Here is a 23847-nt window from a genome sequence, read left to right on the forward strand (position 1 = left end):
TTTTCTATTAACTTCATATTTAAAAAAAAAAATCAGGTTGGACAGATGGTCCTTTTTGCCAAAAGTGAAAACATGCATAAAATACTATGTATACAAGCTACATTTTTCAAAATTTCCTCATTCCTCTCACATTATCTGCTTTTACTTTCAGCTACTTTAATCAGTGTATTTCCTTGATTTATAATTTGCCATACATTAAAACCAAACTGTTTACATCAGGCATCCCCAACCACGGTCCTCAAGGCACACTAACAGTGCATGTTTTAGTGATATCCAGGCTTCAGCACAGGTGACATAATTAGTAGCTCAGTTATTTTGATTTAACCATCTGTGCTGCAGCCTGGAAATCACTAAAACCTGCACTGTTGGTGTGCCTTGAGGACCGTGGTTGGGAATGCCTGGTTTACATACTAACATTCTATATCTAGTATGATTTAAATTTTGGCTACATGCTGCCATATATGGTATGCCATATACGGTAATTGGTAGAGCCTGTGGTCCCAAAACACACACGTCATTTGTTCTTGATCACATCATTATTGGGCATGCTGGTAAATGACAGCAAGATGACACTAATGGTTTTATTGCCCTGTTGTCTGGGTGTCTGGCTGAAGTGCTTACCAGCGTAATCTTATCCCAGTTTCATCAGTTAGGTGTGTATTCAAGTTAGGCTTTGATCTACCATATTCGATAGGCATAAAATACCATAGTCCTATTTAATATGGGTTGATATATGAAGTCGACATTCATGATGTTGACATAAGATTGCTGATAACGTCATAAAGTTGACATTGAACGTGTTGAAATCACAGTTATGTTGACATTCACCATCTCGACATTCACCATGTTGACACTGATGTAATAGTGTCAACATGGCCAAAATGTTGACACTGTTTAAGATTAAGCTTAACCCTAACCCTTAATAAACCTATGCCTAATTCTGATGTTGACATTTCATATGTCGACATTTTGCCCATGTCAACATTTTTTAAGAGATCAACATTTATGATGTTGACATTTTAACCATATTAACACAATACTGGGACATTCTGATGTCAACTTTATGAATGTCGATATTGTGAACATTATCTTATGGGCCCTACACATTTCTCGATCCGACGGGCGACCCGGCGGCGGGGGGAGTGAAGTTTCTTCACTCCCCTCATCACCCGGCTCCATAGCAGTGCAGGCAAATATGGACAAGATCGTCCATATTGGTCTGCATGCACAAGCGACGGGGCACCAGCGATGAACGAGTGCGCGGCCGCGCATCGTTCATCGATGGAGCCTCCACACTGAAAGATATGAACGGTATCTTGTTCATTAATGAATGAGATCGTTCATATCTTTCACTAATATAACCCAGTGTGTAGGGCCTATTAGTGACTGCATACTATGTAATAGGTCATCACAGAACTCCATGGTGACTTCAGCTATCCTTGCAATTTATAGTGCTGTATTACTTACTGATTATGGTAAAATGTGTATAGAGTTAGAGATGAATGACATAGCAGTAAAAGTTTGCTTGAATCAAGTTTCATGGCGGAACCAATTTCTACTTAATACTGGAAGCATCTCTGTTTATGTGATTGACTTTGGACTAGCCCCAGACTCTCACTCCCCCATTCATGATGTGAGCGTGAGTGGGAGTTTTTCTTTCACAAATTAACATATGGCATAATTTGGTTAATTAGCATAATAGATACCACTGGTGAACATCTACATTTATTGAAGACCAATACAGAAATGTATTAGATGCTGAGTTTGAATTTTTTTTTCCATAAATACCAAATTTCACACAAAATTTGGGTCATCTTGATTTCTTGACATTTTTTAATCAATCTACTCATTTTGCTGTCACTGAGTATTGGATTTCCCCACCTGCACAATTATTTCTGACATTTTTCCCTGTCTGTTGGTAATTCCCAGCATAGATCACTCCATTAGACAACATTTTCTTTCCGCTCTCAGCTGTGTTATTTGATACTCATAAATTTTCTTTTCCACTAGTGTAGAAGGGTTGATAGCTCTGTAGAAGCATAGACAGACATTAGTAATCACACAGGAAAATAATAGTACTGGGCTGTTCTCTCCCCACTTCCCAAAATATGTTCTTTTATTCCACTCATTTTTGTGCTCTGTAATAACAACCCCTAATTATTTTCACATTCTTATTATTCACAAAATGCTTTATCGTTTTTTTCCTTGTCATAAATACACTAACTTGGCATCCCATTAATTATTCACCACCTTTTATCTACTACATTGCAACATAGTAGTGTATTCTATGTTAATATAAATATGTATATTACTGTTACAAATGTGACATGCATTTGTAACCTGTTTGGCCATCTTAACAGCACAGTAGACCATGGGCAAAGCAATGCACTGGGGTTCCTACACGTCTTTCACGTGAACCAATTAAAAAAAAGTAACTTGCTCCTTCCGCGGTTCCGCACTGTCTTGCTACTTGCTTTCATACAGTGAATGGCTGTCAACAATCTGATTGGTGGATAGCCCCAACCATCCACCAATAGCATGTTGACAGCCATTAACTGTATGGCTGCAGGCTGGGAGGAAATAGAGAATGCTCTGCCACCGCTCTGATTATGTGACCACTACCCACTCCTGCTCGGTGGCCCCTGGAATTGTGGGGCCCTGGGCAACTGCTCAGCATGCCTATACACTAAGGCCCTGGTAACCTGTCTGGTGCAATCTTTGAAAACCTATCCCTTTCTCAGATATGACCGTACATAAATTACCCTGAATCAACTTACCGCAGAATGTTTGTAATGAGGGGAAGAATGCATATTAACAGTCTAAGCACTTATATACTGTATATAGGTTGCATTATTTTGCACAGTAATTATCTGATACTGTATAGTTAAAAGATGCCATATAGGTGTAATGGGGAGTATCACAGATAACCTCTTACTGTTGTACCTGCTTCCATTTGGAAGAAAGAGAAGCAGAAATCATAGTGATGCAAAATGGATGCCGCTGTACAAAATTTATGCAAAATGTTCTGCATAAAGTTAAATATTTTTAAGCATATCTTTTCTTAAAACAAATATATGAAGTCTGTTACTTGTCATTTATTTGTGAAATCTTTTTTTATCAATGCCTATTTCATACCCGGTATTTATTGTGAAAGCTGCTGCATTGTGTTAGTTTTAGAACAAGATGAAAAAGATAGACAAAATCATAGCTAGAAATACAGTACAACGTATTTGAAAGCTATAAGCATTTGCCTTTTATGATATTAAACAATATAGCACATATTATTTGTTGTTCAAATGTCAATGCAGACAACCTCAAAATAGTGTGGATCAATAGCATGATGGGTCGATAATACGACAGTAGTAGACTTTTATCATATTATATTTATGTGTTCTCCAACAATGCATAATGGAAAACATCATAAAGATTGGTAATTAGGATGACTCAACGCTAAGCATAATGACAGTATAGCAGGAATTGCAGGCCTAGCTAACAAAAGGTAACAGGGAAGATGATATACTAAGCTGTAATTGCATCATTGTGTGTCAGAAATCAAACATAGAGTACAGTAAGCAGCACTTCCATTAATGGACATGTGAAACTATGTAAAAAATCTTATGGTACCTTTAGATGGGAAAAGAGGATGGGGCAAAAAACATACATTTTTTAACTATTTATTCTTCTGTTTAGTAAAATATAAAAATATATGTAGGGTTTGAGATAAAAATATGGTTAAAAAAAAGGGGTGGGGGGGCAGACTAGATGGGCCAAGTGGTTCTTATCTGCAGTCAAATGCTATGTTTCTATCTATCTATATATATATATATATCTATATATATATATATATATATATATCTATATATATATATATATATATATATATATATATATATATATATATATATATATATATATCTCTATATATATATATATATATATATATATATATATATATATACAGCGTGTAACCGGCACTCGCACTTCTTCTGTTCATGCCGCGGTGCTCATTCAATAGTGTGTATAGTCAGTCCACAGTACGGCACTCGGCGGTCTTAGTCATCCAAAATAAGTCACAGTTTAGGCAGCATAAGCTTTGCAACGTTTCGGCTTTTTATTAGCCTTTTTCAAGCAGCATAACCATAACCACATAGTGTTCAATTTAATCTTAAATACCCTTACCTCTCTCAAGCGCGGCTGCAAAGGGACGCGGGTTGCCATGACAACACACAGTGTACTGTGTGCGGAGTGAGAAGTGTGTTGCACCCGGAAATCGGCAATGACGTATCCGGATGCGGGAGGGAGCCCGGGACGCGATGGAGAGAGGTAAGGGTATTTCTCTATCGTCCTAGTGGATGCTGGGGTTCCTGAAAGGACCATGGGGGATAGCGGCTCCGCAGGAGACAGGGCACAAAAAGTAAAGCTTTAGGATCAGGTGGTGTGCACTGGCTCCTCCCCCTATGACCCTCCTCCAAGCCTCAGTTAGATTTTTGTGCCCGGCCGAGAAGGGTGCAATCTAGGTGGCTCTCCTAAAGAGCTGCTTAGAAAAGTTTAGCTTAGGTTTTTTATTTTACAGTGAGTCCTGCTGGCAACAGGATCACTGCAACGAGGGACTTAGGGGAGAAGAAGTGAACTCACCTGCGTGCAGGATGGATTGGCTTCTTGGCTACTGGACATCAGCTCCAGAGGGACGATCACAGGTACAGCCTGGATGGTCACCGGAGCCTTGCCGCCGGCCCCCTTGCAGATGCTGAAGTAAGAAGAGGTCCAGAATCGGCGGCAGAAGACTCCTCAGTCTTCTAAAGGTAGCGCACAGCACTGCAGCTGTGCGCCATTTTCCTCTCAGCACACTTCACACGGCAGTCACTGAGGGTGCAGGGCGCTGGGAGGGGGGCGCCCTGGGAGGCAAATGAATACCTATTTTGGCTAAAAATACCTCACATATAGCCTCCGGAGGCTATATGGAGATATTTAACCCCTGCCAGAATCCGTTAAGAGCGGGAGACGAGGCCGCCGAAAAAGGGGCGGGGCCTATCTCCTCAGCACACAGCGCCATTTTCCCTCACAGAAAGGCTGGAGGGAAGGCTCCCAGGCTCTCCCCTGCACTGCACTACAGAAACAGGGTTAAAACAGAGAGGGGGGGCACTAATTTGGCGTTAGAAATATATAAAAAAGATGCTATAAGGGAAAACACTTATATAAGGTTGTCCCTATATAATTATAGCGTTTTTGGTGTGTGCTGGTAAACTCTCCCTCTGTCTCTCCAAAGGGCTAGTGGGTCCTGTCCTCTATCAGAGCATTCCCTGTGTGTGTGCTGTGTCGGTACGTGTGTGTCGACATGTATGAGGACGATGTTGGTGAGGAGGCGGAGCAATTGCCTGTAATGGTGATGTCACTCTCTAGGGAGTCGACACCGGAATGGATGGCTTATTTAGGGAATTACGTGATAATGTCAACACGCTGCAAGGTCGGTTGACGACATGAGACGGCCGACAAACAATTAGTACCGGTCCAGACGTCTCAAAAACACCGTCAGGGGTTTTAAAACGCCCGTTTACTTTAGTCGGTCGACACAGACACAGACAGGGACACTGAATCCAGTGTCGACGGTGAATAAACAAACGTATTCCTTATTAGGGCCACACATTAAAGGCAATGAAGGAGGTGTTTCATATTTCTGATACTACAAGTACCACAAAAGAGGGTATTATGTGGGATGTGAAAAAACTACCGTAGTTTTTCCTGAATCAGATAAATTAAATAAAGTGTGTGATGATGCGTGGGTTCCCCCCGATAGAAAATTATGGGCGGTATACCCTTTCCCGCCAGAAGTTAGGGCGCGTTGGGAAACACCCCTTAGGGTGGATAAGGCGCTCACACGCTTATCAAAACAAGTGGCGGTACCGTCTATAGATAGGGCCGTCCTCAAGGACCAGCTGACAGGAGACTGGAAAATATCATAAAAAGTATATACACACATACTGGTGTTATACTGCGACCAGCGATCGCCTCAGCCTGGATGTGCAGAGCTGGGGTGGCTTGGTCGGATTCCCTGACTAAAAATATTGATACCCTTGACAGGGACAGTATTTTATTGACTATAGAGCATTTAAAGGATGCATTTCTATATATGCGAGATGCACAGAGGGATATTTGCACTCTGGCATCAAGAGTAAATGCGATGTCCATATCTGCCAGAAGATGTTATGGACACGACAGTGGTCAGGTGATGCAGATTCCAAACGGCACAAAGGTGTATTGCCGTATAAAGGAAGAGGAGTTATTTGGGGTCGGTCCATCGGACCTGGTGGCCACGGCAACTGCTGGAAAATCCGCCGTTTTTACCCTAAGTCACATCTCTGCAGAAAAAGACACCGTCTTTTCAGCCTCAATCCTTTCGTCCCTATAAGATCATATCTGCCCAGGGATAGAGGAAAGGGAAGAAGACTGCAGCAGGCAGCCCATTCCCAGGAACAGAAGCGTTCCACCGCTTCTGACAAGTTCTCAGCATGGCGCTGAGACCGTACAGGACCCCTGGATCCTACAAGTAGTATCCCAGGGGTACAGATTGGAATGTCGAGACGTTTCCCCTTCGCAGGCTCCTGAAGTCTGCTTTACCAAGGTCTCCCTCCGACAAGGAGGCAGTATGGGAAAAAATTCACAAGCTGTATTCCCAGCAGGTGATAATTAAATTACCCCTCCTACTACAAGAAAAGGGGTATTATTCCACACTATATTGTGGTACTGAAGCCAGAAGGCTAGGTGAGACTTATTCTAAAAAAAAAAAAAATTTTTTGAACACTTACAAAGGTTCAAATCAAGATGGAGTCACTCAGAGCAGTGATAACGAACCAGGAAGAAGGGGACTATATAGTGTCCCGGGACATCAGGGATGCTTACCTCTATGTCCCAAATTTGCCCTTCTCACTAAGGGTACCTCAGGTTCGTGGTGCAGAACTGTCACTATCAGTTTCAGACGCTGCCGTTTGGATTGTCCACGGCACCCCGGGTCTTTACCAAGGTAATGGCCGAAATGATGATTCTTCTTCGAAGAAAAGGCGTCTTAATTATCCCTTACTTGGACGATCTCCTGATAAGGGCATAGTCCAGGGAACAGTTGGAGGTCGGAGTAGCACTATCTCGGATACTGCTACAACAGCACGGGTGGATTCTAAATATTCCAAAATCGCAGCTGATCCCGACGACACGTCTGCTGTGCCTAGGGATGATTCTGGACACAGTCCAGAAAAAGGTGTTTCTCCCGGAAGAGAAAGCCAGGGAGTTATCCGAGCTAGTCAGGAACCTCCTAAAAACAGTGCATCATTGCACAAGGGTCCTGGTAAAAATGGTGGCTTCCTACGAAGCAATTCCATTCGGCAGATTTCACGCAAGAACTTTTCAGTGGGATCTGCTGGACAAATGGTCCGGATCGCATCTTCAGATGCATCAGCGGATAACCCTATATCCAAGGACAAGGGTGTCTCTCCTGTGGTGGTTATAGAGTGCTCATCTTCTAGAGGGCCGCAGATTCGGCATTCAGGATTGGATGCTGGTGACCACGGAGCCCAGCCCGAGAGGCTGGGGAGCAGTCACACAAGGAAAAAATTTCCAGGGAGTGTGATCAAGTCTGGAGACTTTTCTCCACATAAATATACTGGAGCTAAGGGTAAATTTATAATGCTCTAAGCTTAGCAAGACCTCTGCTTCAAGGTCAGCCGGTATTGATCCAGTGGGAAAAACATCACGGCAGTCGCCCACGTAAACAGACAGGGTGACACAAGAAGCAGGAGGGCAATGGCAAAAACTGCAAGGACTTTTCGCTGGGCGGAAAATCATGTGATAGCACTGTCAGCAGTGTTTCATCCCGGGAATGGAAACTGGGAAGCAGACTTCCTCAGCAGGCACGACCTCCACCCGGGAGAGTGGAAACTTCATCGGGAAGTTTTTTCCACATGATTGTAAACCGTTGGGAAATACCAAAGGTGGACATGATGGCGTCCCGTCTGAACAAAAAACGGGACAGGTATTGCGCCAGGTCAAGAGACCCTCAGGCAATAGCTGTGGACGTTCTGGTAACACCGTGGGTGTACCAGTCGGTGTATGTGTTCCCTCCTCTGCTTCTCATACCTAAGGTGCTGAGAATTATAAGACGTAGAGGAGTAAGAACTATACTCATGGCTCCGGATTGGCCAAGAAGGACTTGGTACCCGGAACTTCAAGAGATGCTTACAGAGGTCTTATGGCCTCTGCCGCTAAGAAGGGACTTGCTTCAGCAAGTACCATGTCTGTTCCAAGACTTACCGCAGCTGCGTTTGTCGGCATGGCGGTGGAAAGCCGGATCCTAAGGGAAAAAGGCATTCCGGAAGAGGTCATTCCTACCCTGGTCAAAGCCAGAAAGGAGGTGACCGCACAACATTATCACCACATGTGGCGAAAATATGTTGCGTGGTGTGAGGCCAGGAAGGCCCCACAAAGAAATTTCAACTCGGTCGTTTCCTGCATTTCCTGCAAACAGGAGTGTCTATGGGCCTCAAATTGGGGTCCATTAAGGTTCAAATTTCGGCCCTGTCGATTTTCTTCCAGAAAGAATTGGCTTCAGTTCCTGAAGTCCAGAAGTTTGTCAAGGGAGTATTGCATATACAACCCCCTTTTGTGCCTCCAGTGGCACTGTGGGATCTCAACGTAGTTCTGGGATTCCTCAAATCACATTGGTTTAAAACCAGTCAAATCTGTGGATTTAAAGCATCTCACATGAAAAGTGACCATGCTCTTGGCCCTGGCCTGGACCAGGCGAGTGTCAAATTGGTGTTTTTTTCTCAAAAAAGCCCATATCTGTTTGTCCATTCGGACAGGGCAGAGCTGCGGACTCGTCCCCAGTTCTCTCTCTAAAGGTGGTGTCAGTGTTTCACCTGAACCAGCTTATTGTGGTGCCTTGCACCTACTAGGGACTTGGAGGACTCCAAGTTGCTAGAGGTTGTCAGGGCCCTGAAAATATGTTCCAGGACGGCTGGAGTCAGGAAAACTGACTTGCTGTTATCCTGTATGCACCCAACAAACTGGGTGCTCTTGCTTCTAAGCAGACTATTGCTAGTTGGATGTGTAATACAATTCAGCTTGCACATTCTGTGGCAGGCCTGCCACAGCCAAAATATGTAAATGCCCATTCCACAAGGAAGGTGGGCTCATCTTGGGCGGCTGCCCGAGGGGTCTCGGCTTTACAACTTTGCCGAGCAGCTACTTGGTCAGGGGCAAACACGTTTGCTAAATTCTACAAATTTGATACCCTGGCTAAGGAGGACCTGGAGTTCTCTCATTCGGTGCTGCAGAGTCATCCGCACTCTCCCGCCCGTTTGGGAGCTTTGGTATAATCCCCATGGTCCTTTCAGGAACCCCAGCATCCACTAGGACGATAGAGAAAATAAGAATTTACTTACCGATAATTCTATTTCTCGGAGTCCGTAGTGGATGCTGGGCGCCCATCCCAAGTGCGGATTATCTGCATTACTTGTACATAGTTACAAAAATCGGGTTATTATTGTTGTGAGCCATCTTTTCAGAGGCTCCGCTGTTATCATACTGTTAACTGGGTTCAGATCACAGGTTGTACAGTGTGATTGGTGTGGCTGGTATGAGTCTTACCCGGGATTCATAAATCCTTCCTTATTGTGTACGCTCGTCCGGGCACAGTACCTAACTGAGGCTTGGAGGAGGGTCATAGGGGGAGGAGCCAGTGCACACCACCTGATCCTAAAGCTTTACTTTTTGTGCCCTGTCTCCTGCGGAGCCGTTATCCCCCATGGTCCTTTCAGGAACCCCAGCATCCACTACGGACTCCGAGAAATAGAATTATCGGTAAGTAAATTCTTATTTTAAGATTAAATTGAACACTATGTGGTTATGGTTATGCTGCTTGAAAAAGGCTAATAAAAAGCCGAAACGTTGCAAAGCTTATGCTGCCTAAGCTGTGACTTATTTTGGATGACTAAGACCGCCGAGTGCCGTACTCTGGACTGACTATATATATATATATATATATATATATATACATACGTGTGTGTGTGTGTGTGTGTGTGTGTGTGTGTGTGTATATATAAAGATAATCTGTAAACGGTATTGCAGTAGTCGCAGGAGAGTTTTTTCAATTCAAATTATGATTTTCAGTTGCACTGTAGATTTTGCTGGTCGTTGATCTATCTAGTATATTACTAGATGGAATGTGTTTAGCATCCTGGCGGTTTGATGCTGGTGGTCATGTGAACGACGCCAAAATCCCAACATCATTGGGAATCCCGGCGCTGGAACACTGACTACTGACACCCTGAAGGTAAGCATTGGGGTCACTGTTAGGGTTAGGGCCCGGGGCGTGGTGTTAGGCACTAGATGGGGAGATAGCCGTAGCCGCCACCCTGTGAGTCTTAGCTCTAGCCACCACCCTCAGTGTCTTAACCCTAGCCGCCACCCACGGTTTCTTAGCCCTAACTGCCACCCCAGGCGGGTTAGGGGAGGGGAGAGGGGAGGGGTAAAATAATTACCCCGTCCCCTGTCGGCATTCTCAGTGTCGGGATGCCGGTGTTGGTTATGTGACCTGGGGCTTTTCAGTTATTCCACGCAGGCTGCACTTAAAAAGGATTATTTTTTCAGGTCTGAACAAAACTTAAAAGAAATGCCCAATTTATAGCCTGTTTTCGGGCATCACAACCATGTAAACACATAAGTCTTGGAACTTATCCCGGGTTCTATGGGTTAATGCCCCAAAACAGATTAATTTTATGGACTAGAAAAAGGGTCTCTAATTGAATTGCCCGAGGTGTTAAAGCTCAAGGCTACCCCCCTTTTTCACCTCTGTGAAATTAACAAGGCTAATTGAATTTCCACCCTTAGTGTGAACAGTATTTAAACCAACATCTTTGGTGGAAAAACTGCCTAACCTTATTTAAGTCAGTAAGTGTGATGGGTTGTTCAGCCGAGACGGTCTTTTGTGACCTGAAGGATCTTAACACTCCAACTGAAGAGCTGTGTGCCATTGACTGACCATCAGAGCTCCTGCAAGTTCATCTGCATGGCATCAGTAATTGTTTCTGAGCACCTTAACTTTTATCAACCTCTTTGCCTTAAAGCTGTGTTGGCATGTTTTCTCCAGTAAACCTTCCCATAATATGGCTGAGCTATTGGAGCTATAATATCAGTTATCTTATCCAGCAAACTGCCTGGGTTTATTTCAACAAGTACAGAACAATATGAACAATCTGTATAGGCATTGACTGTTTTTTTTGTGTTCCAAACTGCACTCAATTATTTGCTCCACAAATCTTTTCTCCTTCACAAGTCATATGTTCTCTTGTCTTCCACATTGTAAAGCTACAGCCTAGCCAATAGATCGTTTGTGAATAGTGATATCTTGCTTTAATTATATCTTTATTTTTTTAAAATCTTGTGCAGATTGTACGAGAATCATTCTCATGGCTACGTTAACCCTATTATTTATTTTTTAGCTGAGAAAGATGGATTCTAACGCTGCCTCCACTTGTTTCTCTACTGTTTGCATTAAGGGACCAATACATCTGCAGTTCATTGGGGAATTTTCCATTTTACCGATGACAGGGCCAGGGCATCTGCAAAATCCATTGTGTTAGAAAGCCTTGATTTGCTGATTATGATTATCAGAATTGGGTCAGGGATTTTTAGCATGTAGGGTTTTGCCGATCCCACGGTAATCCGCCATCATTGGAATCTGCTGATCCATATCGGGGAACCGGGGAATTTCCAGGTAGATGTATGGCCTGCATTAGATTCATTTGGGTCAGGATCCCAGTGCCGGCATTGTGAGGTGAACATACTCACTGTACACAAAATGAGTGTCAAGCTCATGAATGCACACCAAACCTTCTAAAGAGGGAAGTACTGCTTTTTGGCCTTATACACATTCTTCAATAAGCGGTACCCGGATGATAGGTCGACAGTGTATTGGTCGACATGAATTAAGTTAACAAGTTCAAAAGGTCAACATGGAGGAGGATCATCTGTGGGATTTACCATTCTAGATAAAGCGGGTAGTGCGTCTTGAGTTTATGAAGGAGAGAGCAGGGAATGGCTACTGAGAGGGTCTGGAAAAGATAAAGCCGTTTAGGAATAGTATTCATTTTGACAGCTATTATTCTACCCACACACAAAATTATAAGCCTCTCCAAGCGGTTAGGTCCGTATGAAGTTTAAAAACAAAAAAGGTGCGGAAAGTTTTCCTGGTACAATAAATTAATGAAAGGTTTGAAAAATCCCAAGGTATTTACGTTTTTCGGCATCCCGATATGAAGAAACATGGCCTCCAACTTAGAATAATTGATTTTATGTCTCAGAAAGTGTACTATAGCAATCCAAATGGTTGTAAAGATTCGGCAAATAGATGTTAGGTTGGATGAGTGTGAGCAAAATATAATCCACAAAAAGAGCAATTTTAGAGGTGATGTTCTCGACTTGCACTCCCCGGATATTACGGTTAAGCCAGACAAGGGATGCTAGAGGCTCAGTTATCAGGGTAAAGATTAAAGAGGAGAGACCACAGTCCTGCCTGTTGACATTGGAGATGGAAAAGGGATCAGAAGGAATTCCACTGATAGAGACTCTGGCTAAGGGGCCAGTATAAAGGGCCATGATACCTGTCCCCGATAACCTGAAGGAACGCAGAGTATGAGACATGAAACTCCAGGAGATCCTATTAAATGCTTTTTCAGCATCAATAGAGAGGATGATAGCTTTGGATCTCCTGAAGTTTACAATTTGTATCAAATAAGTGAAATTTAAAAAAAACTTTGATAAAAGTAATGAGGTTCCTACTGAGTAAAACATGGGGTCTGGCATAAAAAAACATGGGTGGAAATGCCAAAGTTGATGTCACTGAAATGAGGTGTATGCCATTAATATAAATAAGGAGTTTTAGCTGTCGGTAGCGGAGTATATCATTACCAAGCTAGCTGCAACCTGGCTGAACCAGTTGGAGTTTGAGTCCTGCCTCCGTAGACTAACCATTTACAGATAAATAAATGAATCCCGTAAACAAATGTTTTGGCAAATCCCCTGAAACATGAAGTATCCCCAGGCTTTATAACGGGTTCAGCAGCAGATATCAAAGATAACTGCTGCAGTTCCCCATTTGCAATCACTATAGTAGCCCCCATAGACTGCTATATTGTGAGATTTACCAAGCCGGAGCTTGACCCTGGTGGGATGTTAGCCATTGTAGCCTATTGCAGGGATCAACAAATCCCAGGGACCAGGTCACCATGGCCCCTAGATTTTGCTGCCTGGCTACCAGATTATGCAGGGAGGGTGAAAGCAAATTCTCTTCCGAAGCTCCAGCAGAGATTCGTGGGCGTGTCTGTACTGCGGCGCCCATTTCATGCTGACTGCTGTGCCTGTCCATCCCAGCCTGACCTCTCCAATAAGACGGTCCAGGCGTGGCCAGGGATTGTAGATTCGGAGGGGGTAGTGATGAAGGGGTAGCAGGGTGGATTGTTTGCGGGGGGTGGCTGTTGATGGATGGTTTGCCTGGGGTTACCCCCTTAGGTATGTGGCCATGGAAGTTGGTTGCCCGGGGGGGGGGGGTAGCTGCACAATTGTGTGGCTGTGAAGGGCTGGCTTGCCTGAGGGTTGAGGGAAAGCTGCTCAGTAATGTGGCTGTAGGGGGAGGGGGGTTCCAGTTATTTATTTATTTTTTATGGGGAAGGGGGGGGGGTCCTGGCTCCTACACTCTCATCCTGGCTCCTAGATTTTAGAAAACTTTGTCAGGCCAAGCTGTAGGCTACAGATTTTTACCAGGAGAGGGAATAATAGGATTCCCGCCATTTAAATGTGCAGTCGCGGAAAGTAAATTAATCACATTAGCCCTTACTTTACTTTGCACATCATAAGGATGGGTTCTTATCGGAGCCCCTGTACCTGGATTTGTTTGCTAATACATTCCAGCAGTACATAATTTGTTATTGCCATGATAAAAAATTATAATTATCAGGTCTAAAACCCGATCATTAATAAATAGCTACCTAAATGTTACATAGCCATCCACTATTTTCAGCTTACAGTACACTAATCATGTGCTTATGTGCTTCATAGTTGGGTTTCTCATGTCTAGGCTTACCATACTCTCCCTTTTAACCGGGACACTCATGAATTACACAGGTTCTGTGGCTGATTAAAACCAGAAGAAATGCAGGCTTGAAGTCAGCTGCCTCAGAACCAGTGTAATTCTTGAGTGTCCTGGTTTAAAGGGATATTAGGGTAAGCCTACTCATGTCTGTATTCACTCTATTCAGGGGTTCCCAAACCCCGCTATTACAGTCTAAGTTTTAAGGATATCCATACTTGAGCACAGGTGACTCAGTGGCGGTTCTAGGGGCAGGCAAGCAGGGCAATTGCCCGGGGCAAACAACAAATAATGAAGCGCTGTACAACCAGAATCAATTATATTAATTATTTAATCCCACAATACAAATAAAAAAAATCCATACATACACACATATACACACACTACCGGTGTGAAAATATATATAATACAATATAGAATATTAAAAACACCATGGAACTATTGTTAATTGATTAATATTCATCCATGATCAAAAGATTTATAACAAACACCAAGAGAAAATTCTCAATCACAAGAAAGGTTTGAAACAAGTGATTAGTAATTAGTAATCACTGATGCAGTTGGTTAGTAGGCAGTCAATATGAAGTAGAGATGTGCACCGGAAATTTTTCGGGTTTTGTGTTTTGGTTTTGGATTCGGTTCCGCGGCCGGGTTTTGGATTCGGACGGGTTTTGGCAAAACCTCCCGTAACTTTTTTTGTCGGATTCGGGTGTTTTTTTCTTCTTCAAAAAACCCTCAAAAACAGCTTAAATCATAGAATTTGGGTCTCATTTTGATCCTATAGTATTATTAACCTCAATAACCATAATTTCCACTCATTTCCAGTCTATTCTGAACACCTCACACCTCTCAATATTATTTTTAGTCCTAAAATTTGCACCGAGGTCGCTGGATGACTAAGCTAAGCGACCCAAGTGGCTGGCACAAACACCTGGCCCATCTAGGAGTGGCACTGTAGTGTCAGACAGGATGGCACTTAAAAAAATTGGCCCCAAACAGCACATGATGCAAAGAAAAGAGAAAAAGAGGTGCACTGTGGTCGCTGGATGGCTAAGCTAAGCGACACAAACACCTCAATATCACAGCAATTATTCGTTCTAATCAATGGTATTATTGGTCCAAATCACTGGAAGAAAATGACAAAATCACAGGAATTATTCGTTCTAATCAATGGTATTATTGGTCCAAATCACTGGAAGAAAATGACAAAATCACTGGAATTATTCATTCTAATCAATGGTATTATTGGTCCAAATCACTGGAAGAAAATGACAAAATCACTGGAATTATTTGGCAAGATCACTGTAATTAATAATTATAAATCACTGATATTAATTGGTAAAATCTCGCTATCGCCTGCCTAGTGAAGTGGAATCTAGATGGGATTTTGTACCGGGGACACAATAACTTCATCAATTGTCTAAATCCCACTGCACTAATGGCGGAAAACGGGCACATGTCTAACAGCGCACTGATTATACTGAGAACTGATTATACTGATCACTGATGATACTACGGAAAAATGACACTGAGCAGCGAGAACAGCACTGGACTATTGTACTGTAGTATACTGGTCACCATAATGCAGCACTGACACTGAGCACAGATATTAAGCACTGATCAGGATACTAGAAGTGACACAGAGCTGCAAGATACGGCAATGGCCTACTGTACTGTACTACTATACACTGGTGGTCACCACAATGCTGCACTGTACTACTATATACTATATACAACAATGCAGCAGATATTGAGCACTGATCAGGATACTAGAACTGAGTCTGACACGGAGCTTCAAGATACAGCAATGGCCTACTGTACTGTACTACTATAATATACTGGTAGTCACCACAATGCAGCACACTGAGCACAGATATTACCAGGTGTATCAGTGTTCGCAAAAACACGCCATAGCGCGTATTTTACCCTGTTTTGAGGGCAGGGGACTCGCATTTAAAAAGTGGGCGGGTCCCTGGGACGCGCTCCGCTGCAGCTTGGCTGGACTTGGAGTGGCGGCTCAGCACGGAGGGCCCGGGGCTGAGTGTTTCCGCAGCGGTGGGGGAGGGTTTCTTAGGTGACGAGGGCGGGTCCTGATGCTCAGTGCTCCGGCGGGAGTGAGTGGCATCTGGCTGTGTTCTTAGTTTTACCACGGCCGGGGGGGTCCGGATGCTCAGGGCAGGCGTGAGTGGCAGATATGCTTAGTGCGGGGGAGTGGAGGGTATCAGTGTACTCCGGGGCCCGCAGTACTGAAAGGCACCACAGCGGCATTGACAGCAGCAGTACTAAAAATGAGTCAGTCGGACTCATAACAGTACGCTGCAGCAAAGAAGGAGGAGGCAGTCCGGCCGGAGGACAGGAGGGGAGCATTCTCCTCCCCATCTCCTCTCCCGACGTTGTTGCAGGGGGTCCTATGTCACAATGTAGTGACCGGCCCCAGCGCAGAAGTCAGGACATCATGAAACTGCAGCTGAACCTAAACAATGAGGTAAGGGCGGCAGTGACGTCATGAGACCTAGGACGGAGCAGTGACAATTCTAGGTGCGCGCCCGCTTGTAGCCAATGTAATTTCCTGGAAAACATTCCTTGCCTTTAAGCAGTTCTGTGCATTTATGTTGAACATATTTTACTGTTGTAAGCTCTTAATACATACTCGTCTCCACTCTACATTCTCTCTCTCTCTTTCATTTTCTTTTTTTATAACTTCCAGCAGTGACATATAGTGGAGATTATGTATTAACGGGTTACAGCAGTTATATAGCATGTGCAACATAAATGCACAGTACTGCTTAAATGCAGGGAATGTTTTCCAGGAAATTACATTGGCTACCTGCTGGCGTTTGTGCATATATTAATGTATCTGTTTTGTGATAACTAAACTGGAAGCTTCTTTCTATACAGTACCAATAGTAATGCCTACCCCCCCCTTGCCCCAGCAATTTACTCCACAGTACTGCCTGTCCCAATAAACCTCCTTGCCCCCAGTATTGCCATAACTACTATCCACCCTTACCACCTCCCTACCCCCAGTGCTGCCTGCCTCTAACCCCCTCCTTGCCCTCCAATACTGCTCCAGCTGCTATCTTACTCTCAGCACTGCCTGTCCCTTGCACCCCCCCGCCCCCAGCACTTCCCCAACAGATGCATGGTCTCCCCCCCACCAGTAATATGTAATGGGACCCAGAAATGGCGCAGCAGGACCCAAATTTTCTAAAGTGAGGGGTCCCTGGGACCCACAATTTTTTTTGCTTGGCGCGATCACTGTATCTCACACATCGCTCAGTACAGATTACAGGATGTATAATCACCAGGTGTATCTCACACATCGCTCAGTACAGATTACAGGATGTATAATCACCAGGTGTATCTCACACATCGCTCAGTACAGTATATAGGGTGTATAATCCCCAGGTGTATCTCACACATCACACAGTACAGTATATAGGGTGTATAATCCCCAGGTGTATCTCACACATCGCTCAGTACAGTATATAGGTTGTATAATCCCCAGGTGTATCTCACGGGTGGACTTCAGTATGCCGACCGACGGGATCCCGGCGCACAGTATACCTGCGCTGGCATCCCAACTGCCGGCATACCGACACTAATTCTCCCTCGTGGGGGTCCACGACCCCCCTGGAGGGAGAATAAAATAGCGTGGCGAGCGCAGCGAGCCCGCAAGGGGCTCATTTGCGCTCGCCACACTGTCGGTAAGCCGGTGGTCGGGCTCCCGGCGCCGGTATGCTGGTCGCCGGGAGCCCGACCGCCGGCATATCGTAGTGAACCCGTGTCTCACACATCGCTCAGTACAGTATATAGGGTATATAATCCCCAGGTGTATCTCACACATCGCTCAGTACAGATTACAGGATGTATAATCACCAGGTGTATCTCACACATCACTCGGTACAGTATATAGGGTGTATAATCCCCAGGTGTATCTCACACATCGCTCAGGACAGTATATAGTGTGTATAATCCCCAGGTATATCTCACACATCGCTCAGTACAGATTACAGGATGTATAAAATCACCAGGTGTATAACACACGACGCACAGTACAGTATACATACTGGTCACTACAATGCAGCAGATATTGAGCACTGATCAGGATACTAGAAGTGACACAGAGCTGCAAGATACAGCAGTGGCCTACTGTACTGTACTATATGTATACTGCTGGTCACCAAAATGCTGCACTGTCCTACTATATACTGCTCACAACAATGCAGCACAGATATGGATAGTATACTTGACACAGCTGCAAGATACAGCAATGGCCTACTTACTGTACTACTGTATATGTATACTGCTGGTCACCAAAATACTGCACTGTCCTATTATATACTGCTCACAATAATGCAGCATAGATATGGATAGTATACTTGACACAGAGCTGCAAGATACAGCAATGGCCTACTGTACTGTACTACTATAATTATATACTGTGGTCCCCACAATGCAGCACACTGAGCACAGATATTTGCAGCACACTGAGCACAGATATGGAGCGTTTTCAGGCAGAGAACGTAGATATTTTCAGCACACTGAGCACAGATATTTGCAGCACACTGAGCACAGATATTTGCAGCACACTGAGCACAGATACGGAGCTTTTCAGGGAGAGGACGCTGCCACGTCCTCTCCGTTCAATCTCCAATGCACGAGTGAAAATGGCGGCGACGCGCGGCTCTTTATATAGAATACGAATCTCGCGAGAATCCGACAGCGGGATGATGACGTTCAGGCACGTTCTGGTTAACCGAGCAAGGCGGGAAGATCTGAGGCTGCCTCGGACCCTTGTAAAATAGGTGAAGTTCGGATCTCAATGAACCGAACCCGCTCATCTCTAATATGAAGACTCATTAGTAGCCACTTTTATCTTTATAAACATCTGTGCATCACCTCTCTCAGAGACACAGTCACAATGCAGATGATCCAGCAATTGGATTAAACAACCTGTGACCTTATACCCTTAATCAGATCTGTGTCCAAAGATGTTAATATAAGCATTTGTCACGTGCATAACCGGAAATGAGTTGGTTAGATTGCCAGCAATGTCCACAGTATTGATCTATTGTTAATATGGTATGCAAAGGTCAGCACAGTCAATTAGATCCACTAGGACTGTTACAATTGAGTATGCAAGCACATGTACCCCCTCAGGCTTGGAGCATAACCGCACATCAACTCTGTCATGGACAATGGTCCTTATAGGTTGGCTTACTGTACAAGGATCTCCCCATGCAGCTGCGAATCACACTTGGAAAAATTCCTCATGGGGGTCCCGCCGTACCACAGGTCCGTTTGCAGAAATGTCCCACAGAGCGTGTATTAGGATCCCAGATCTGTGTGTGTAGGTTCTCAACGCGTTACCCCGCCTTTATGTTCAGTGGCTTCCTCAGGAGAACCTACACACACTGACGCCTACTAACCAACTGCGTCAGTGATTTACTAATTACTAATCACTTGTTTCAAACCTCTCTTGTGATTGAGAATTTTCTCTTGGTGTTTGTTATAAATCTTTTGATCATGGATGAATATTAATCAATTAACAATTGTTCCATGGTGCTTTTAATATTCTATGTTGTATTACAGGTTGAGTATCCCATATCCAAATATTCCGAAATGCGGAATTCTTTTGAGTGAGAGTAATACCCCTTTTCCACTTAAAGCACGGGTCGCAGCCGTGTCGCCTGACACGGCTGCGACCCGTGCTACAGCCCCCTAATGACAGCGCTCACCAACCCGGCATATTGCCGGGTTGGTGACGCGCTAGTGACGCGGCAGGGGCGGCGCTGGGAGATCACATGGTCTCCCAGCGCCGCCCTCCCTATACACAGTGAACGGGAGCCGTGTCGCCTCGACACGGCACCCGTTCACACTAGACAGCTAGCCGGGTTAAACACGTGTTCAACCCGGCTAGCTACCCGGTTAGGATTCCCGGATCAAGTGATATGCCGGGGGACCCATTTCCACTAGGGAAAAACACGGGTAAATGCGCGCCCCCGCGCATTTACCCGTGTTTTAAGGAGCTAGTGGAAAAGGGGTATAAGATAGTAAAACCTTTGTTTTCTGATGGTTAATGTACACAAACTTTGTTTAATACACAAATTTATTCAAAATATTATATTAAATGACCTTCAGGCTGTGTGTATAAGGTGTATATGAAACATAAATGAATTGTGTGAATGTACACACACTTTGTTTAATGCATAAAGTTAGTAAAAATATTGGCTAAAATGACCTTCAGGCTGTGTGTATAAGGTGTATATGAAACATAAATGAATTGTGTGAATGTACACACACTTTGTTTAATGCATAAAGTTAGTAAAAATATTGGCTAAAATGACCTTCAGGCTGTGTGTATAAGGTGTATATGTAACATAAATGCATTCTGTGCTTAGACTTGAGTCCCATCGCCATGATATCTCATTATGGCAATTATTCCGAAATACGGAAAAATCCGATATCCAAAATTCCTCTGGTCCCAAGCATTTTGGATAAGGGATACTCAACCTGTATCTATATTTTAACACCGGGCGTGTGTGTATATGTGTGTATGTATGTTTTTTTTTAATTTGTATTGTGGGATTAAATAATTAATATAATTGATTCTGGTTGTACAGTGCTTCATTATTTGTTGTTTGTCTATTTGGATTTATTGGAGAATCAGTGGTCTCCTTTATGAAGCTGCAGTATACTCGGAATAGTGCAATTTATATACAAAGGATCCCATGAAGAGCCAGCGCCTAGTGTTTTTTTTTTTCTTCATTTGCCCGGGGTGCTGCGGTCTGAGGGTGGAGCTGCAGTCACCTCGCTTATGCCCGGCTCCTCTCTCCCTCTGCCAGCCTATGTCCTGTCCACAGTCACAGCCTGAGTATTACAATACATGTCCCCACTGCAGGAGGTCAGTGGTAATCTTCTTGTATACCAGTCCGGCAGCAATATGTTCCCTGTCCATGTAGTTAAGTTAGGAGTGGCGGCAATTTTCCCTTGGTCTGAGCTCTGCCTTCCTTCTATCATTACCGCAAGGAAGCAAGAACAGAGAGCATCTTTGCTGTGTCTAGCAGCAGGTAATGATATTCTTATTCTTATTATTCTATAGGCTGAGCAGGCTCTGGTGTCAGGTTACTGTACTACAAAGGAAGCAGCCACTGATGTCTTGGTATAGTACAGCCGGGGCATACTTTGGTACATTATTATTATGATTATTATTATTAGTGTCCTATTACTATAATACAGATGGCACAGACGCCGTTGTTACTATAATACAGGGGGTGCCGACTCCATTGTTAATAATACATCTGGCTATCCACAGTCAGTTAAAACTGCAGTGTTAGTACTCTCACTCAGAGAGTGACGCTAGCCCGCTGCGGTGTTGGTTTTTAAATTATTTAAAGTGCACAAGTAAATAGTTAAATACAGCTACTTCCATAGTAGCTTTACTGTGGTGTAATGCGTATAAGGAGCTCTACTGTGGCATAATTTGTATAAGGGGCTCTACTGTGGCGTAACATGTGTAAGTGGCTCTACTGTGATGTAATGTGTATAAGGGGCTCTACAGTGCGTCATAATGTGTATAAGGTGCTCTACTGTGTGGCGTAACATGTATAAGGGGTACTACTGTGTGGTGTAATGTGAATTTGTTCTATTCTTTGCAACACCTCTTCCTATGAAGCCATGCCCTATATTTTTGACGCTCGTCTTCGGTGCGCTCTGTCCCTTTCTTAAATGTGAGGGGGAGGTGGGGTGCCAAAGGAAACTTTCGCCCTGAGCGCCACCAGGTCTAGAACTGACTCTGAGGTGACTTAATTAGCACCTCTGCTCGAGAGATTCTAATAACTGGATAACAAGAAGTGTATTAAGTACAGCAGCTCCCCTGGACATCAAAGGGAGTGATTTGTATTGATTTAACTTATTCTATTTCTGACATGGATATATTTAAATTAATTAAATTATTAACTATGTTACTATACTCTTATTAAGTAAACAGTTTTATCAGTAAACTTTTCATCACTTTGTCCAACTAATATTATAAACAAATGAACAATAAAAATTAAAGAAATACATGTAACACCACCTCTGAAAAATCTAATTGCCAAACCTAGCTGACATGAACATAATAAAACGGAAACAAATCAATACAAAACAAGAAATACCTGTCCAAGTATTAAAGCTAATCTGGGATTCCATTGAGACAGTGGTGTATGTATAATAGGTACAAGATGTGCGCTGCACATGGGTCCCTGCATCCAGGGGAGCCAACACTGCACATGCTGCACCCACTTCCTTCTCTGGAGTCCTGTACTATGCTGCACAAATTAACGGTAAAATTGTGCTGCAGCCATGTTCCTCGAGACCTGCGCATGCGGACACGTAGTTTACTCACCTGCACCGCAGGAGAGAGTGGAAGAAGCCCGCACGGAGACTATATACATTGGCCCCTTCCCTTCTTAAGCTGCCCCTGCCATGAGCTACTGTATACAAAAGCAGCCTAGAGCATTCAGGTAAAGAGCATAACAGAAGTCACAAACAGAAATTATTCAACTTCTCACTTATACCCCTTTTACACCTACGAGCACGGGTCGCAGCCGGGAGCCTGACACGGGAGCTGCCCCCTGCTGCGACCCGTGCTCGGTCCCTTTCCCATTAGCAGTCACAACCCGGCATATGCCGGGTTGGTGACGCTTCTAGCTACACGGCAGGGGCGGCGCAGGGAGATCACATGATCTCCCAGCGCCGCCCATCCATACAGTGTAAACGGGAGCCGTGTCGCATCGACACGGCTCCCGTTTACACTACACCCTACCCGGATCATTCCCGTGTCCTACCCAGGTAAATAGCCGGGTAGGATTCACGGGTCACTTGATCCGGGTTTACCCTTTTCCACTTGCCAAAAACACGGGTAAATGCGCGCCCCCGTGCATTTACCCGTGTTTTTTGAGCTAGTGGAAAAGGGGTATTAGGCTACAGTGAGCTAAGCCTTTAAGGGCTTAATTCAGACCTGACTGCAGCAGCAAATTCGTTAGCAGTTGGGCAAAACCATGGGGGTAATTCCAAGTTGATCGCAGCAGGACATTTTTTAGCAGTTGGGCAAAACCATGTGCACTGCAGGGGAGGCAGATATAACATGTGCAGAGAGAGTTAGATTTGGGTGTGGTGAGTTCAATCTGCAAGCTAAATTGCAGTGTAAAAATAAAGCAGCCAGTATTTACCCTGCACAGAAACAAAATAACCCACCCAAATCTAAGGGTGTGTACACACGGTGAGATAAATCTGTAAGATTTTGACTATATAGTCAAAATCTTATGAAAAGTTAGTGCATATCTCATGGTGCTAGGCAGCTTGCGATACAGATTCGATCCCGATGCGCGCTCCCGTGGGGTCGGTATCGTAAGGCTAGATAGACTGTGCAGGCAAGTCAATCTTGACTATCTAGTGTACTATCTAGTATAAAGTATAGTCAAAATTGGCACTTAGTCAAAATCGTACATAGACAAAATCTCAAGCACAGATAGTCAAAATCTGTCCTATCTGTGCTAACTGGGCTCTGGGGGAGTTCAAGGGAAATCGCATAGTCAAAATCGAACATAGCAGGGATCTCTCTCTCTCTGCAAATGTTATATCTGCCTCCCCTGCAGTGCACATGGTTTTGCCCAACTGCTAAAAAATGTCTTGCTGCGATCAACTTGGAATTACCCCCCATGTGCACT

General features: G+C 44.1%; 1 protein-coding gene and 1 long non-coding RNA gene across 4 annotated transcripts in view; one reads left to right on the forward strand and one right to left on the reverse strand.

Moving 5' to 3' along the window:
- Nucleotides 1-23847, forward strand: part of SDC3 (syndecan 3) — a 223332-nt gene that overhangs the window by 2667 nt on the left and 196818 nt on the right. The gene's annotated exons all lie outside the window — the stretch shown is intronic.
- The window catches only part of LOC135036960 (uncharacterized), a 251028-nt gene continuing 228895 nt past the window's right edge, over nt 1715-23847 (reverse strand). For both annotated transcript variants that reach the window (XR_010231585.1, XR_010231579.1), the window contains one exon: nt 1715-2029. This is a non-coding gene — a long non-coding RNA (uncharacterized LOC135036960). The remainder of the gene's footprint in view (nt 2030-23847) is intronic.

The sequence above is a fragment of the Pseudophryne corroboree genome, chromosome 2, assembly GCF_028390025.1.
Source record: "Pseudophryne corroboree isolate aPseCor3 chromosome 2, aPseCor3.hap2, whole genome shotgun sequence".
NCBI lineage: Eukaryota > Metazoa > Chordata > Amphibia > Anura > Myobatrachidae > Pseudophryne > Pseudophryne corroboree.